General features: G+C 41.4%; 1 protein-coding gene across 1 annotated transcript in view; it reads right to left on the bottom strand.

Annotated features, from left to right (window-relative positions):
* Positions 1-19,036, bottom strand: part of ARHGEF3 (Rho guanine nucleotide exchange factor 3) — a 105,932-nt gene that overhangs the window by 86,670 nt on the left and 226 nt on the right. The window lies entirely within an intron of this gene.

Genomic DNA, 19,036 nt, shown 5'->3' with positions numbered 1-19,036 from the left:
CAAAACAGAGGCATGTTTATCTTACTGTTCTGTACAGAGTGGGGCTGGGGAGACCCCAAGAGAGAAAAACTGAGAGCTCCTCCTTTCTGGTGCAGTTTGCAGCAATTAATGAGTCTTTGAAACAAAATTTTCTCTACATTCAGAAACACAGTATTAATTGAATTCACTGCTTTTAAAAACAACTATAGAATCCATCTTTTAAAATGAAGACATAACTAACCAGACAGCTCATAAAACACAGTCAGCTCTTGGCCTTCACCACTGAGTACAAAACCTGACAGAAGATGTCAACAAACCACCTCTATTCCTGCCAACAGGTTAGGTTCATTGTTAATTTATGCTTCTTTTAATAATTAAGTTCAAAGTCGGGAAAGAAAAACATGACTTCTTCATACTAACCAACACAAGAGGATATTCTGAAATATTTGCAGGTAGTTTTTTGTCACATATTTTTAGTGAGTTTCTGTTCATAATGACCCTAATACTCCTATTCATACAGGTTTTCTCTTTCCACATCAAAAGAAACGAGGCTGCTGAAGAATTTTCTTGTGTAGTTTTAAGGCAATGGAATGACAACCTAATACAGAAAAGCTGTCTTTTGTATCCCACAGATTTGCAGGTGACCAAATATTCTCAGCTTGAAAGATATATATTCAAATCATTGTCTCTTACAACACTTAGCTATTGCTATTTTCAGGGCCCCACAGGAAAACCCAGTTAATTTAACCAGTTCACCTCCAGCCTACCTTCCCCCATGAAGGAAAGATCAAATTACAAATCACCCTTTGGTTTCTGATCTTCTGTTTGCAAATACTGCAATGTGTAAATATTCCCAAAGAAATACCTTTGTGTTCCTTAAAAACTTTATCACCAGCTCCCTCTACAGACATAGAATTAACTAAACACATGTAAGAGCTACTTTTTTGGGGGGCAGGGAGGCAAGGAGAAGTGTCTTCCTATCAGTATTAGAGTATTAGCTAGAAACTCAACTGTAATAGATGCTGAACAAGTGTATAAAATAAAACAGACTGTTTATAGGAACAGATTCTGGAGTCAGTGAAAAGGAATCATGACCAAGGAGAAGAACCTTTAGAAGGAGAAGCAGGGTAAGCACACAGGAAACAGATGGTTACCAGTGGTAGATCACTGGGTTTGGGGGTTTTTTACATTAAAAAAAAAAAAGTTGCAGTTCATATGCACACATGCACCCACAGAGAGAATCAAGATGTTTCAGAGAGATTAGCAGAAACTCACACTCAGCATCTCCTGCTCTGCCAGCGAGGATCTGCCCAAGAAGGACGGAGCTGGTCAGGGCAGCTGTTCCAAGGTGGCCCCAGGGACACTGCCCAGGGCAGGGGGGGCCTGAGGGGGCCGGTGGCTGCCTGGGGACAGGCACAGCTCAGGGATGGTGACAACCCCCTGTGCACGGCTTGCTTGTCCCTGCCTTCCACTGCAGTCACTGCTAGTGCTGGGAAAAGCTGGGATTGTAACAAATAGCCTTTGAGTCTTGTGAATTCCTGCAGTGCTAGCTAAAGCAGGACAGTGCTGAGTCCTGAATAAATGTGTGCAAGTGGTTCCTGCAGCCTTAAAGACCGTGGGCCTGAGCAATGCTGATAAGAAGCTGCATCTCAGCCAGACCACGCTGGGGTGCACTCAAAGAAAAGGTACTTTTCTTTTTTGGAGGCCTCTGACCAAAATAGGATGATCTGAGGAATAGAATATTCCCCAGATGACCACCACAGACCCTCTGATGCCTACTCTGATGTACATAAGCTCCAAGAAGTTATTTGAATATGCAAAAGAATTCGTGTGAGTGTTTAGCATGTACGTATGAGTCTTGGGAAATGTAATGAATATGTAAAAGCTATAGAGATTTAAACCAGTGTTCTAGCTAGTGGGTTAGGCAGAAATATCCCCCTCACCTAAAATCTGGCACCTAAAATAAAAGTGATGCCTCTTCCTAATACTGAAATTACAGTGCTAGAGCATTTTATTTCTGATTTTTGGTGACACTATCATTGTCATTAGCAAGGGGTTAAGCCATGACAACTTTGAAGGAGGGAAGGCAGTGTATTCCTTTACTTGGCTTGTTAACATGTTTCATATCTTTCAACAAGAAATTTCGATTATTTCTGCAACTTTTGTGGGGTTTTTTCAGAAGATAATGGAGAAGGAAAAGAAAATACATCAAGATGATGCTGCATATCTGAATGAGAAAATGAGACTCTATAGCATGAATAAGAACTAAGACAGATGACAAATTTCATCCTTGTTCTAAACTATACAAACTCATTTACTTCATATTTGCGAGACAGCACTGAAGGAGATGTTTTCATCTTCTACAATCATAATTTCAACTTACAAATGACCAAAACCTGAGTTAGGGATGCGGAGGCCTCCTTCCATAGCGTATTAGTTACTAACATTGGTGATCCAAGCCTGCGTTATTTATCACCCTGATAGCAGGCACTCTCTAATACATGGAGGGAGGAATGGGGAGGGGAAAACAAAAGGAAGTTTAAAAACTTTCACATACCAAAATGTGAAAGCCTGGTTCCTTATTAAAAGCTACACAGATTCACCTTCTCAGTACCAGTGATTCCTGTTCCAGCCAAGTGAGCTATTCATATAGTCCAAAGTGACATTTTCTATTAAACTTAGTTTTTTAGATTTCACCAGGATAGCCCATAAGGAAGAATACAACAAGATACTTTTAAAAAAACAGATGGACTGACAGATTTTTACATTCCTTTCCTACATCAAAGTAAAAGGTACAGTTTTAAAGCATTCTGCAGCTCTTTAATAAAGAAATGTATTTCACTCCCTCCACACACTCCCTCTGAGCACTCAGTTTATTTGTCAGAGTACAAAAGCCTTGTCATCAGCCATGCACTAACACACATTCATAAACAAAATACCATTGAGGGCAGCCTAAAGATGTCATTACCTTTTACTTGGATAAAAATTTCTTGACATTCAACTGGAACCAATCAGCTATTTCAGAAATGTTTGCTGTAACTCCCTCCCTCAGCTAACAGCTATAATAAAGAGACATGTCACATTAAAAAAGCAGATAGGACCCAATAGTCATAACCAAGTATTCAGCAAATGTTTTAAGAGACACACAATCAACAACAATTGTTTGCAGTATGACCTCGAGACAATGCAATCACATGTACAAGATGCAGGTTAAAGCTTTATCCAGAAATCTAGTGAGTGATGATCTCTCACCAAAATTAAAAAAACCTGCAAAAACCCACCAAGCAATAGCCTTCACTCAGTAAGGTGTTTTTTGAACAAGCAATTTTGAACAACCTCAGCTGCTATGTCCTTATGTGATCCCAGAAAAAGGCCAAGGGCGGGGTGGGAAGGGGGAAGGAGAGCGGCCAGAGAGGAGAGGGCACAGCCCCTCATCCGAACCACGGCTGCCACCTCGTGGGCCGGGAGCAGCCCCGGCGCTTTTCTTTCTCAAGGCAAAATCAAGAGGTTTTTGATCCCATCCAGGATGAGGAAATGCAATCCATACTTAGTTTTGCAAGACATAATGATTGAACATATGTTTAAACTTGTATTTGCCTCTAGGGCATATTTTCTTCAGCTACAAAGCCCATTTCATGTATGCATGAGGCAAAGTCAGCAGCTGGTGAGTGCACTTACTTTAACCATTTCATCACACTCTCATCTCACTGTTTGTGAGTGTGCTGCAGAGCCTCATGAGTCACCTTCTCCTGGATCTTCATCCACTTCCTTTAAGGGACTGCTCTCGGGCTGCAAGGCCCTGTGCAAGCGATTCCCTTGTAACAATTTTCAATTCTACTACTCCTTTTATGGGCAGTGAAGCACTTTAAATAAACTGGGAAAGTTAGGTAAGATAGAAGTGATTTTACATACATACAGTAAATATTTATCTGCTTTATTAAAAGTGGTTGGGGATGATTGTTATGTTAGGCTAACTATCCTGAATATTTTACGGCTTTCCAAGAAAAGCATTTTCTCACTTTTTAATAAGACACACTAGAAAGCAACTAATTCAAGGTCTCTTGTAGATAAGATAATTTTACTGAGCTATCTAAAATGTTAATCTGTAATTTATGGGGCTTCCTTTTTGCACACACTGTAACCTTGTATTCCCTGAACATGCATGCGCCTTTTGTAATCAAACATCTGCAGTTAAACCACACTTGACTGGAGCCAGTTTAATTCAGTCCTTCAGGATGACTCATTTCTACTGATTAAACAAGGATATAAGAGAAACAGGGAAAGTTGTGAAACTTGTTTCTCTTCTTACTGTAATTCCAGACACATAATTCTTCCTTCATCAACTGGCAGCTGGCAAAAGCTGCAACAGAGCCATGATGATTTATTGTCACGAAACCTGACTTCCCACACAAGCTACGAGTCAGCCTGTGCACTTGTCTGCCTGAGGTACAGAAGGCAGCAATTCAGCTGCTCCCTCCTGATCCTCACTGAGGAAGGAGACTGTGTGATTAAAGCCACAGGCATTAAGGTAAGATCTATGTGCTATCTGCATTGTTCCTTATTAAGTGAAGATGCAGATTTTCAGCTGCTCACCATTGCTTTCCTTCTTGCTTTTACTCAGTCATGGGGATGTCAGTTCAAATATTGTTTTCATCTCAGTTGACTCTGTTATTTCTTTTTCATTATTGTCCAGATGAACTTATCAAAAAAGCACTTCAAATACAGGTTGTACAATACTCCAGAATAATTACTTTTTCTATACCAAAGACTTTCCAGACATCTGCACACTTAGATATGACAGTAAGCTGCTCTTTTTCAATGTATGCAATGATGGAGCTGGGTTTAAAGTTGGTTTATGCAATACCTAAATTCAGTATCTAAGTATGTCTTCCTTCTCACTCTATGGACTGGAGTTTCAATAGCTTCCCCTCCCCACAAAGTCACCAGTCTCAGATTAGAAAAGAAAGCTGAAACAAAAACAGCCTGTTACAGCATATAAAAAATAAAAAGATGTTACAAAGTTTCTATCCTCAAACTCAGTTTAACCCAAGTCATAAGTACAGAGGCAGAACACACTAGAGTCCACATCTAACAGTGCTTGTTTGGTTATTTCTAAGATTTATTTACTCATAACATGAACAGTTTTCAGAGAAATTTTGTCTAAAAGTGATTAAAACTCTGTTATAGAAATAGCAGAACACCACATACTTCATAAGGAACATGGCAGAGTATTTGGAGACAGAAATAGAAAGAAAAGGCACCAAAACTGTCATGAGACATCCAGGACCCAAATTTCAATTATTAGTTTTAAAAGGATTAAATACTCCCTGACTAAATCCTAAGTAACATCATGAAGGAGTGACTAGCAAGATTTCATCCAGCCTAGAGGAAGCCTGTTATAAAATACACACACAATAACAACACCTGGAAAATTTCCAATTCTCCTGCACATTTGTTTTGAAAAACAATGTGCCAGCCAGCTACTTTCACAGAAAGCCTGGATGAATTGACACAGTTCCCACTTGCTCCCTAATCTTTAGCTCCTTTCTCGCAATTTTCAACATGAAAACACTGAGAATCTGCCAAATCAGGAGCTTGTACAACCTCAAGGCTCTCAAGCTGCTCTCTTGCACACCAGCTCATACAGCTGATATTGTTGATGTTATGACCATCCACCAAGTTCCTTCACCTTCCTGCTTATCAAGAGCAGCTTAATTTGGTTTGCACATGAACTGTGCCACAATACCCTGCAGTTATCAGACACTCACAGCAGTCACACTTCTGCTGCTACCAGCATTCTTCTGCTGCTGTAATCTTGTTTATGTATGTTGGGAGGGGAAAAAGCAACACAGCGAAGTGAAGCATCGCAAGTTTGGGAATCCAATTCTGTTTTCATCAGGTAGACGCACCAAACTATGCAGATGCAAAGCACTGATAAAGCAGAATGGCAGCCTTGGTAAATGGCTGTACAAGGTAACTGGGGTTCAGCAAATTATTTACTCTCCCCTCTGTTTCTAGGGGGCCTTATGCAACATCAAAGTCTTTTCTATGCATCCAAAGTGATGTTTAAATGCTAGACAAGGTCTTGCTCAGAGCTTTTCTCTGTGAATGCTTTTGACTTAATTGAATATATTACCCTGCCACTGTACACTTTTGACAATAGACATTTCTAATCTTCCTATGACTAACACCAGTCCTTACCAAGACTCATATTTTCATGAAAATAAACCCAGAACCATCAGAATGTAAATAAGTTCCAAGAATCAGACAATGAATAAACAGCAATAAAAGAACAATGCAGTAAGGCAGTGCACCATTGCACTTTATTAGGCTGAGAAAAATAATGTTCATTCAACTGTAGCATTCACAGAAGCCCAGAATAAAAAATAGTAGTTTAGAAACCTAACCAGACATGCACCACACTGCTATTGATAAGGAGGCCCAGGGAGGACTTTATCTCCAGGTTAAACTATCTCAATTCCCTCAGCTGCTCCTCATCACACTTGTGCTCCAGCCCCTTCCCAGCTCCCTTGCCCTTCTCTGGACACACTCCAGCCCCTCAATGTCTTTGTGTAGTGAGGGGCCCAAAACTGATCCCAGGATTTGAGCTGTGGCCTCAGCAGTGCCCAGTACAGGGGGACAATCACTGCCCTGGTCCTGCTGGCCACACTGTCACTGATACTGCCAGGATGCCACTGGCCTTCTTGGCCACCTGGGCTCATGTTCAGCCTCTGTCAACCAACATCCCCAGCTCTTTTCCTGCCAGGCACTCTGGCCCCAGCCAGAGAATTTCCTTTCCAGCCACTCTGCCCCCAGCTGGAGATGCAGGGGGCTGTTGTGACCCAAGTGCAGGATCCATCTTTACCTTGTTGAACCTCACACCACTGTCCTTGGCCCATGGACCCAGCCTGCCCAGATCCCTCTGCAAAGCCCTGCTATCCTCCAGCAGATCAACACTCCCACCTAACTTGGAGCCATCTGCAAATGTACTGAGCGTGCCCTCCATCCCCTCATGGAGATCACTGATAAAGACATTAACCAGAACTGTCCCCAGCTCAATACCACAAGCAGGATATAAAAATCAGCAAAAGACATCAAATGAAAAAAGTATTTGTGTCAATTTCCCACCCCTCAGTAGATTTCAGTAGATTTGTTTGTCAGGAGGGAAGCCCACAGTTCTTCTTCATCCTGCCCTTTTATTCAAAGACTTTGTTGAGAATGTTCCAGAAGAAATGCTTAAAAGAAACTACTTTAAGGTATTATTATGCTGTTAGTTTAACATTACACTAAAACCAAAGCAAAACAAAAAGATTATTTGATTTCCTGACAGCATGCAACAGGAAACAGAACATTGATTTGCAAATATTTCTTCAATTCTTCAGCTTTTCAAGAGTATTCCTCAGACAACAAAAACAACATAAGGTAGGATTTTGTTCATATGGATGTCATGCTTCCTGTCATGAATTTACTGGTTGTTTGCCACATGGTAAATAAATAATGCAAAAAATCCCTAGCAAACAACAGCAAGTAAAAACCAGCAGGCTCTCAAGAAAAGGCTTATTAACCCAGGTGGAATAGTCTCAAAGCTTTTTCAACACCCTGTTCCCTTCATGGAAACAAAGCAGGTGCTAGAAATCGTATGGTCTGTGGCAATTTTCACCAAAAAATTGTTATGAAGTGTAAGCATTTCTCCATGTCTACCCTTTAACATTGCAATTGCTTTTTTCCTCTAGCACAGAGTAAATTTTTCTCTATACACGAAGTACTAACTATTGGCTTTGTAAGGTCTCCCAGGGCAGGAATCTCAGGAGCCTCAGAGCTCTGCAGGTCCTGGTACCAGCATGGCCCAGCAGCAGGGGGAGATTAAAACATTTGCCATATGTGAGAGATTCCCTGAGCACAACTGCTGCACTGCTGAAATGAACAGGAGTTTTTCCACAACCCATCCCCCATGACACCCTGTATCATGTCATCTGCTAAAACCTCAAAAGCAAAATAAAAAATTCCCTTTTTCCTTCTCTGTTGTTGAATAATGCAGACTTAATGTATCAGTTAAAACAAATAATTATTTTTCCTAATTTTCAAACTACATCTTCCAATATTGCTGCCTACTAACCTCTTAAAAAACTAGAAGCAATGCTTACCAAATTTTTTCTTGTTCCATTCCTCCTCTGGCACACTGGTTTATTACAGCAGGGCTACTCATGGTAAGACCTGAGCTTTCAGAATTCATTTTTTTTCTACAAAAGAACAATAACAAGAAAAAAAATGCTATTTAAGTAAAGACTGTGGTTGCTAATTAAGTAAAAAATGGAAACTTTAAGAAAACCAAATACAGTATGTTTTACTCATTTAAGAAAATGTCCTACATCAATGTCATTAATTGGATGAATACACTGAGAAGGATTTGGCAGTTTTATGGACTTGCTAGTTATGCCAAATCCAACACTGATTGTCTTCTGTTTACTTTTCTGAACACAGGCCAAGAGAGTTGATGTCAGCAAGGCTGTGAGCAGGGCTGTGCACCATGGCAGCTCTGCTAATTCAGAGCAGCAGCACAGCCAGCACTGCTGGGGAATCATCCACACACACAACATGGGGACAAAACTTCCATGTCTAACACAAAGATTTACAGAAGCTTTTCAGCATATTTTAATAACTTCAGATCATACTTTGCCCCTTTGCAGAAAACAACCATTCATGGCTGAAGTCCTTCCCTGAAACAGCACAGACACATTCCAGTTGCAATAGCAATTCCCAAGTTACACCACCTACAAAAGGTCTCTATGGTCAAATAAGTTTTCAGTAAATGACTTGCATGGCAAGAACAAACGAAGACTACATAATGCAAGTTAATTCCACCATGAAACAGTAATCATTTTTAGTAACAGGATCCACAATGTCAACCTGAAACTTGCGAGTCCTATAGCTTCCTACCCACTCCCACTTTCTTTTAAGGAAGGGAGGATATTTTTAGCTATCAGTCATCCTATTCAGCTTGATTTGACACCTAGTTTGTATTATGATCAGCACAAAACCTAGCTGATTAACAGAAACCAAGCTCAACTGTATATGAAATAAAACCTACTAGTATATAAACAGAAAATAAGCTGTGCTTGGCAAGATAACAATCGCTTACTTTTTTCAGTAGGTACAAAGAACCATTAAAAAGGTGGTTTAACCTGTGTGAAACCTGGGTCAAAATCTGACTTGACAGATTTCAGGGACAGCATGAAAAGCAGAATACAGGGCACACATCCCATCACTGGCAGGTAGATAAGGCCAACCTGCACAAAATAAATGCTCTGAAGAAAATGCTCATCCTGGTTTCAAAAGTCTGCCCATGCAGGAGTGGATAAGCAGCCCTGGCAAAGCCCCTGTGTGAGGGCAGGAACACAGACTCAGCCATCTAACCTCCTTTTAGATCAGCACTTGACCTCAAATTTACTCCTGATTCTCAAGAGGATCATTTTAGAAGAAATTAAGAGAAAACCAAAAGAAAAAAAAAAAAAAGCCACAAAGAAAAAAAGCAGCAGCACAAAAACCCCACCAAACAAATCCACACAAAAACCCTTTCTTTCTGTAAGTGGCTCAAGCAGCAACACGTGTTGAAAATGAAATTATTACCTCCCTCTGTAGTCCATAATAGCGCAGGAAAAGTTTTTCTTAAATACATGTGACAGCAATATTGCAGGAGTCCATACTTAACATCTTGTGCAGAGTTCCCCTTTTTGAAGCAGCAATTTCCTAACCTGGGGAAAGCTCAAATTCTTCAATGATCACACAAGTTATGCCAACAAGAGTTTTACCTCCTCTTGCAGGCACCTGTACCAGAAGGTTGATCAAAGGTCCAGGGCAGGGTTACAAGGAGTCCATTAACTCTGAGTTGGAAGGTCAAAGATTCAGATTACAAGACCTCAAAGGTTGCCATTCCAGAAAAATATGGTACAACTTCCACTGTTTTCTAATGGGCTGGTACTAGAGCAGTAGTAGCTCAGCACTCTCCTCCCCACCCTTGGAAATACCCAAGCCAACACTCCATACCTATCTCTGCACTGAGGCTTCCACACTCAAACTGCAGCAAAAGCAGAGGCCAGAAGTGATAAATGTTACTGTTTAAAAGTTATTCTTTTCTATGAACAATTGATGATAAATGCTGACATAAATCTAACAGAAAATAAAAGAAATATGGTATTAACCTAATTTTTGTTCTGAGATGCTGTGCAATAGAAAACCACCTAAAGTAATAGAGAGAGAAATACACATTGTCAATCTCCCCAACTCCCCCACGTTCCCAGGCTGATATCTGAGAACAGCAGCAGCACACAGTGCTCCTTGAGTGACTTTTGTCTGCATCAGCTGTTCACATCAGCTTCTTCCAAACCACACTCCTGGCTCCTGGCTGTGGAGATGGAGGCACTGCCAGGGCTTGGAGGCCACCTCAGGCCTGCCCCCAGCAGCTGCACCCAGCCACACCTGGAGGTGGGACAGCAGGGACTCAGACAAGCTCTGGGGACACACGTGTGTCACACTGTTCCTCTCAACAGGTCTGCACAGCTCCTCGTTCACTCTCCACCAGGAGCAACAGGTAATTAAACAGCTGATCCCCACGATACTGACAAGTTTTATGGCCTTGTCAAAACACCAACGGGTTTTTAGTTTCTAAATGGCAAACAGAAAATTGGTATCTGTCAACACTTTACAAAGCCAGGGATACCAAGCATTACCAGTACTTCTCTTACTTGAAAGTCATTTCAGAGAAAGATTCTCAACCTGTAGATTCTCTCCTTACTCATGTACCACAGAGCTCCCTTAAGACCCTTTCTTGAGAATAAATTATTTTTTGTAAATATTAAAACATGTACAAGAGGAATACATTTTTCAATCATTAAGAATATTTTATGGACATATTTCCAATGAACACATACTGCTTCAGTAGGTCTAAAATAAAACTGTTTTTTTTTTGTGAAAAGAAAATTGTAAGGCTTATACTCTCTAAAAAATATTGTTCATATTCAAAGTGAGCCACCCTTTTAAAACTAGCAAAGGCAAATTTTGTATATGTTTAAAAATATATCTATGCACACAGTCAGAATACTACCACTTTCCTCAGAAACCACCCTCCAGTAACAAAAACATCTTAGAAAATGAAATGCAACTCAAGAAGCAAAAGAACAATGTTCAGGAAAAAATACACTGTTCACAGGTGCCTCTTTCTGTATCACCATCCAGCTCCTGTTTGGACTTGAACTCTACAGCACAGGCAAGGTTCATGATGAAACTTGAAGGAGGAAAATAAATCCATCATCTTCCCTCCTAATAACTTGAAGCCAGAGGCTAAGACAAGTCAATTAATATTAATTTAAGAGAGTGCTCAGATACATTCTGTTCCTCAGCCTCTGCACACTGAACCTTGCCTGCTGCAGACAAGGGGCACACTCCTGGATCAGGGGCTGTCCTGGAGATCAGGCTGTGCTGCAACAGCAGGAAGTGGGCAGAACAAACACATGACAAAACAAAGCCAGAGAGTTTATTCATAGTTTATCTATAAACTAAAGATAAACTAAGTTTATCACTACTCTCTCTGTCTTACCGAGGAAACTCGAAGAAACATCCTTGCTGGTTTTGATGAGACATCTGAAATTCAGGATACTTTTAGTCTTCTATGACCAAGTATAGGTTGCCTAGCACTAGAGGCCCCAGAGGGAAACATGAACCTTAAAATTCTCTTATGTTATCTCTTCTATGCTTCCATTAAAAGTATTAACTCTGTTTTATACTGTAAATTCTGTTTAGAGTATTAACTCTTTGAACCCTAATCAGCCCACCTGCCTTAGAGTAGATTCTTACATCACCCAATGGCAGAGAAAAGCCTAGCAGTGGTAAGCCACTAGCTCAAATACTGACAAGTGCATTAAATTTAAGTATATTTAATTCATTTGTATTTAATTTTGGGAGTTCTGCAATTGCCCTTAAGGGAACAAAGCAAGGCTGGGGGAAGGGCTGTAGTGCAGCACAGCACTGAAGCCCTGAACACCTGCACAGAACAGCACTGCAGGATTTCTTGAAGAGAAAAACACAAGAACATTCAACCAAAGTATTCAAGTCACAACACCCCATAGGCTCAAACCTGACTTATATCTGGACAAATGGGGTAAGTATTACCCAATCTCACTAAAACTGATTCCCTGTACAAAGTCCATTCTCTCCTCCACCTCTTTTTCCCCCTTCCCCTTGTGTTACTAAGTGTAGATACACTTTGATCCTCAGGCTAAAAATATTTTTTGCCTTTCCCTCCACACCCTATTTGTATCTCTAGACAAGATAGTCACAGTAGCTGTAGTTAAAAAATAACATATCATTCAACAGCTGTTCACTACAGTTAAAGCAACAATAATTAATATCTTCTGATGAAACACGTTCCCACAGTTCCTCACTCTCACTAGAATGCTTTGCATTGTTGAAACAGTATCTTGTTATACTTAGCTGATAGGAAAACCATGAGGAAAAAAAAATCTTTTCTGAACTCTAAGAACCCTCAATGCAGAAACTATTATTCTTCTTAATGAAAAAGAAGACAGTAGCAGCACTATGTAACAAAAATGAGCAACTACTACAAGGAAAAAGATGTTACCCATCCTCACTCTCTGCAGCAAATGTCTCTGTGCTCACACAGCCTGCAGAGCTGGTTACCTGTTAGCAGGTTTAGTGTGACATCTCTGAAGAGGCCGTTCCTATTTCCTCACCAGCTGCCTGAAATCTGCTGTTTCTAGTGAATGGCCGCGTTCACCCTGGCATTGCTTTGTGAAAAGCCACCTTTCCACACCCAAAGTCAGCAAACACGAGTATCTCCCATCCCCAAAGCACTCAGGCGGCTGCCGCCTTAGGCAAACAGTTTGCTAAAGGGCACATTTGAACTTTAAACCAAACTTCACTGTTTAACTGCATAACAACAAATTCTAAAAACAATATTTTCTTCACATGGTTTTCCTAAGACTCTCAGATACGGGAGCTGCAAAACATTTTTATGCCACTACAGCAACACTTCAGTGAAACCAGGTGAAAACTCAAGAAGCTCTTGAGGAACATTTCAAAGTAGCAGCCAGTGCTGAGAATTCCACTTTGTATGAGCACTTCAATCCAAGCCATCCATGCAGCATACCATAAACTTGGTTCCACACACACCATGGTTATTTCAAGTTTTGACCTCATGAACACATGGGGCATGTTATTACTTACTTTCTTGGAGTCTTTAAAATGCACCTGATACTCTATAGAATAATGTTTTGGAGGATCTTATCAAATCCCTATTTTTGAGAGTTTTTAATCCTGTTCTGAAGGCATCCTAGTAAAAATATGTGCCTTCTGTCTCTTCAGAAGGGCAGTTAAATTTTATACAGGTACTTGACAGAAGCATATGCACAAAGACATTTGGAGGCAGCACTTCAGAGAACCACAGATGCTGCACATTTTGGGGAATCTGTCACAACTCTTTGAGGTGACAGAGAAGCAGCTTTAAAACAATTGAATGATCCTGCTTCACAGCAAGTGCTGAGTTTGGCTCCCTCTCCCATAGACACACAGTTGCTATAGACAGCAAGAGTCCATCAAGCATATAGAAAAGACAATATTTAGTTTTGAGAGACCATAAATGTTGTACTTATTCTCAGCACAAAGTACATTCAAAGGCAAAAGACAACTATTAAATAAATAAAGAGAAAAAAGTTCAATCCAGGCTGAAGCCAGAGCACTGACAGGAAAGAGTGCTCCATGCTGGAGAAACAGAGCCCAACATGAGACAACACTATCAATAGATCCAGTCCTTTGGCCAACTGAGCCTTTGCTCTTTTCCCTTAAAAATACCAAAATAAATGGAAGGCAACCAATAACATTGTAATCCAGCTAACACTGCCATCAATGAAAGCCCCTGGAGAAGTTTCCCAGCATCAAAGAGAGAACAAGGTTACATCCCAGACAGCTTTCAGAACCATGGTAAGAAAGAACAAGAAATAATTGAGAATGCTGGTTTAGTCTGTCTTGCACTCGAGCATATGAAATAATCCAGTCCATCACTGCCAGGAATAGAGGAGCAAGGACTCATCCACACTCTCCAATCTGCAGTTACCAGGAGCTGCCAGTGCTTTCAAGGCAAACTCCAGCAGTGCAGGGCACAGTGGGAATGTTTGTGAGCTGTGTTGTCCCTTTCAGGCACGGTAGTCGATTGCATTACCAATTTAAAAAAATTTAAGGCTTCAGTACTCTTGTATCTTAAAACATGCAACCAAATCACTCATCTGATTAGGACAAAATTGAACATTGTAAAACACTTGCAAAGACTTTTCCAGCACTGCCCATTGCTCTGCCCTTTACCCCTCCCCAAGTTTTATTTCTTTTCAGCAAAGCAAGCAAACAGAACACATCAGGATGATAATGCAGCCTCCACTGGAGACTTAATGCCAGCCTTTGGTCAGCTTCCCATGCAAAAGGTTATCTGACTTTTATCACAAACTATGATTTCAAATGCAAATACAACTACTTTTAAGCTAAACATATTGTATTGTGTTTTGCAGTTGACACTAAGCAGGAAAACAATGTTGAGAGGTCCTTTCCAAAGAATATGAGTATTTATGTTCTCAATTTAGTGACTCATACAACCAGCAATTTGAGATTTATTTAACTCCATCCTCCTCAAACCCTCAAACTTCTGTATTTGAAAACAAGCACTAAGTTTCTATACAAAAGTTGTAACAATAAAACAAAGATTTTTTTCTGTTTTTTTTTTAATCTAGATTTTATCTAGAGGAAAATTACTTCCAGAAGTATCTTTTTTGCTGTTTCTGTGAAGAATATTAAAAGGGCTACACAAAGCTAAGTCAATTAAGGAACAACTTACTAAACAAAAAAAAAAAAAAGGCATTTTCTGAAACTGGCACTGAAATTAAACCTTTTTCATGGTAAAAGCAGACTCAGAAAAACAGAAGAAAAATGAGATACAGCATGCATGCCCAATATAAAGTTCAGGCAACCACTGTCCCTGTTCTTCATATTCTTCTCATCCTTTCAGCATATTCCTGCTTACCTCATAATAAAGAGGTTTATCTTCAACAAAAATGCATTAAGAACAAAGTAAGACCAAGAGAATAACCACCACATTTTTCCCTTTATCAGAATCATCACTTCCAGGAAACAGCAGCGGGTTAAAATTTTATCTGCTTGGAAGCGTATCATATTTTCTGCCTAAAATTAAAATGATTATGCTTTTAGCCTACCATCTTATTATTCATAATTATTTAATTCAGGATTATTGCACAGTTCAATACAATTCAAGTTTGTCAAGATTGCCTTGCATTTATATTCTTGGTTATTCAATACATTGAAGGGCAGACAGAGTTGTATTGTATTGCCCTAAAACTGAATTTTTACAGCTTTTCACCTGCAATTGCTAAGCACAGACAGAAGCCAAGCCTACATGGGAAAGTTTTCAGAACCCAAGCCTACATGGGAAAGCGTGCAAGACCTCCCATCTCCACAACAATCAACTCACCTGAGTGAGATTTTTCCTTGGCTATTAATTACTTATATCTGTGGAGCATCAACCAATGTTAACTTTGACAGCACCTATTTCTGTAAGCAAAGTATTTCACCCAAGAACCTCACTGTCCTGGGGGGTGTCAGGCCTGGACACCCTCAGCACTGCACGTGTCCACACAAGCCTGCTGCTGCAATTCCTACCTGCCTTTTTTAACCTCTCCCAAGTAAAGGCCATACATGAGCAGAAGGAGTCAGTCACCCCCAAAACACACCCTGTCCAAAGAGCTGATTGTCATCTTCAGGAAATAGGTGACAGTCCTCACAAAACCTTCTGAAGGAACACTACATGGGCACACTGCTGTATTAAAATAAAGCCAGTAGGATTCCTGATTCAAGACACACAGTGTAATGGGCATACTCTTCTCCTCATTATAATACTGAAAATTAACTTAGGTGAAACGGTGAAGTGTTTAAAATAAATACAAAAGGCTGCACTTTAACAACTAAAATGTCTGAGAGATGATAGCAGCAGAGCAGCTGTTCTTGTTCTACAGAAACCACACAAGTCCAGATCATTCCTGCCAACTTTCCAAGTTTATGTAAGCTCCAGCAGTGTAAAAGCCAGTAAGCTTTTCTGATTGCAAGTTGTACCTCACAGTGGTTACACCTGCAGAGCTATGAGGGCAACTACAGGACTGTGAGGGTAATTAACTCTACAGGAAGGGAAAAAGCAACAACAATAGTATGGGGCACCTTCCTAATTACCTTTCTGATTGCATATATAATGACTTAGACCAAAACCCCCTCTCATTGCTAAGAATGTAAAGCTTCTATTTCTTGTTCGGTTCAAGCAATTTTTAGGAGGAATTGCTGCATTTTACCGCTGGCCATACCTTCAATCACGGCCCTCAGCAGTGGTCTGGGTAACACACATGTTACTGCAAAGACCTCTGTGGCCAGGCAGCAGCCTCCCCTCGGGCCACTGAGCAGCCCTGATTGGGAAGTAAATGAGAAGTAAATGGATGTACACACCCCTGTGTTTGGGTATTAACAGCCTGGTCCTTGGGCCAGGAACCCTTTCAGCTGATCCGGGCTGTGCCAGCACTGCGGGTTAATCATTGCCCGCATTTGGGTACTTGACAGCCCATCCCTGCACGTTCTGCCCGGCTGGCACTGCAGGGGAGAGCAGCGTGTGTGTGTTTGCACATCCCCTGTGCCACAGCTGGGGTGGAGACCCACACAGCCACATCCTAAATACACACTCATTTCAGAATATAGCTGTTACAGTCATAACAAAAGCAGGAGGTGAGTTTTAATCACACACTAATGGAGTGTATTTACCAAGTCCTTTATTTTCCAATTTTTTTAGATACTACACAACAGTAAATTTACACACTCCTAAAGACTCATGCAAGGCCTCAGCCTTTTGTTAATTCCAGATTTCATATGACCTGAACGACTGGAATCCACAACACATACCCACAAGTTGAGAGGCACACTTTGGTAACAAAGCAAAGACACATAAAGAGGCTAGTTGAGTTAAACAAAAGAGTCTTCCACAAATACATCATTCACCAGTTTCCCTCCATATTTCATAGCAATTAAATGGCAACAAATTGTTTCTCCAAATGCAGCTCTCACTCATACACTGAATATAAGTTGTCTTCAGTAAAATACAGCACCTACACAGAGTTCCAAAAGGATTCTAAATGCATTCATCACAGCATTTGCAGCAGCAGGCAGATGTTCTCAAAAAAAAAAAACCCTCAAAAACCAAAAAGAAACCCAGAAAATTTCTTTCATCAAAGGAGACTGTTCAAAAACCTAAACCACTGAAACATACAAATAAACCACCAGGGTAAACAACATTTAAGAGGTCAGGTTAATTTCCTTCAACACTTAAAGAAAAATATTTAAGATAGGAAAAAAATAAACACTCGGGAGCTTTCTAACACACGCAAAAAGCTCCTGAGTCAATATGAAGGTGTTACACATAAACCCCCGAGCAGAAGCGGGTGTCACCTACTTCAATTCATGAGCAGCAAAACAAAACAGTTTTGTTTAAGGCCACGTGGTCTCACTTGCCACTTGCTGGAAGCAACTTTACATAATGCACCTCCAAATTATGTGCACACACAACTCCTACAACCTGGAATCACGCCAGAACAACTGTCTACACAAAAACAGGGCTGAGAAGAAGTGAGCTATTCAAAACAGAGCAGAGGTCTGCGAGAATGTGCAGGGAATGATACCGAGTGTTACAGTGGGTCACAAGGCCTTGTCACACTGCTAACCCATAGACACCGCTCCCATGGAGAGTGAATGGAATCTCTGTTCAAAACAATGACATTTCATTCACTCACACTGTACTGACACTGCCTAACAACTATTTACTGAGAACAGGTATTATATCATACATATGAAAATTTAAATAGGACTCAATCCACTGAATGACAAGCCAGAGATATACCCGGGCATTCCCTTACCTCATCTGCACCAGGGCAGCTCTGTTTCACGCACTCTACCACCTACATTGTACAAGCAGTTATTCTGCAATAAATACTTAGCTCCACTGGTTTCCAAACCCCATGGGTTCTCCTATTCTGAACTCAAATTCTGTACAGGTACAACATCCATCTCATAACTTGTTGCACTCAGCAGACCTCTGTACATGCTGCAGAACTGAGTATGCAACCGAGTATGCAACCAAAGTAATGCCATAGCAAGTGTTTGATAATGAGAACATTTCCTCTGCCTTTCAACTGTGAAAACGTACTAAAGGATAACTTTGAAATTGCATTAATAAATGTAGGTATACATGGAAAAGGGACACAAGAATGTTTGTAGAGTCATAAGACTTAAGAACTATATAAAAACTCAATTAAAAAGATGAAATTCAGGGAAAAAAATACCGGAATTGGATTTCTTGCATGGACGTAAATGGTTCCGCAGCAAATCACATGTCCTGGCCGCTGCCGAGCCCAGCACTGAGGAGCAGCAGCGCTCTGACCGCGCAGCCACCCGAGCCTTCACCTGCGCGCCGCAGAGCCCGCGCTGCCCCCCTCACAGCCCGCCTCGCTCCGCACGTGTAACTCACTGTGCTTTCCTTTCGGCCCGAGCCTCCCCCACTCCTCGCCCAAGGCGGAGGGAAGGGCCGAGAGCCGGCTCCGGGCCCGCCGAGGCAAACAGCGGCGGGGCACAGCCGGCCCGTGACAGCCACCGCGGGGCTCAGCGCAGGCGGCCGGCTCGGGGCACCGCGGCCCTTCCCTGGAAGCCGACGCTTGTGCGAGATTCGCCACTAAACAAACGCTGAAAGTTTTTCAAAAGCATAAACGAACAGAGGCACCCGAGAGGGAGCGGGTCGAGCGCCCGCCGAGCCCGGAGCCGCCCCCTCAGGGCCCCTCACGGGGCACGAGCGGCGTCCGCACCGAGCGGAGCTGCGGCCTCGCTGCCCGGGGCATCCGGAGCGGGGCGAGGAGCTGGAGCAGGACCGGCCCCGTTCCAGCCAGCAGGAGCTGCCGGGAGT

This window comes from Melospiza georgiana, chromosome 11 (genome assembly GCF_028018845.1).
Source record: "Melospiza georgiana isolate bMelGeo1 chromosome 11, bMelGeo1.pri, whole genome shotgun sequence".
Taxonomy (NCBI): Eukaryota; Metazoa; Chordata; class Aves; order Passeriformes; family Passerellidae; genus Melospiza; species Melospiza georgiana.
The sequence above is the reverse complement of the archived record's forward strand: the minus strand, read 5'-3'. Positions and strand labels throughout refer to the sequence as shown.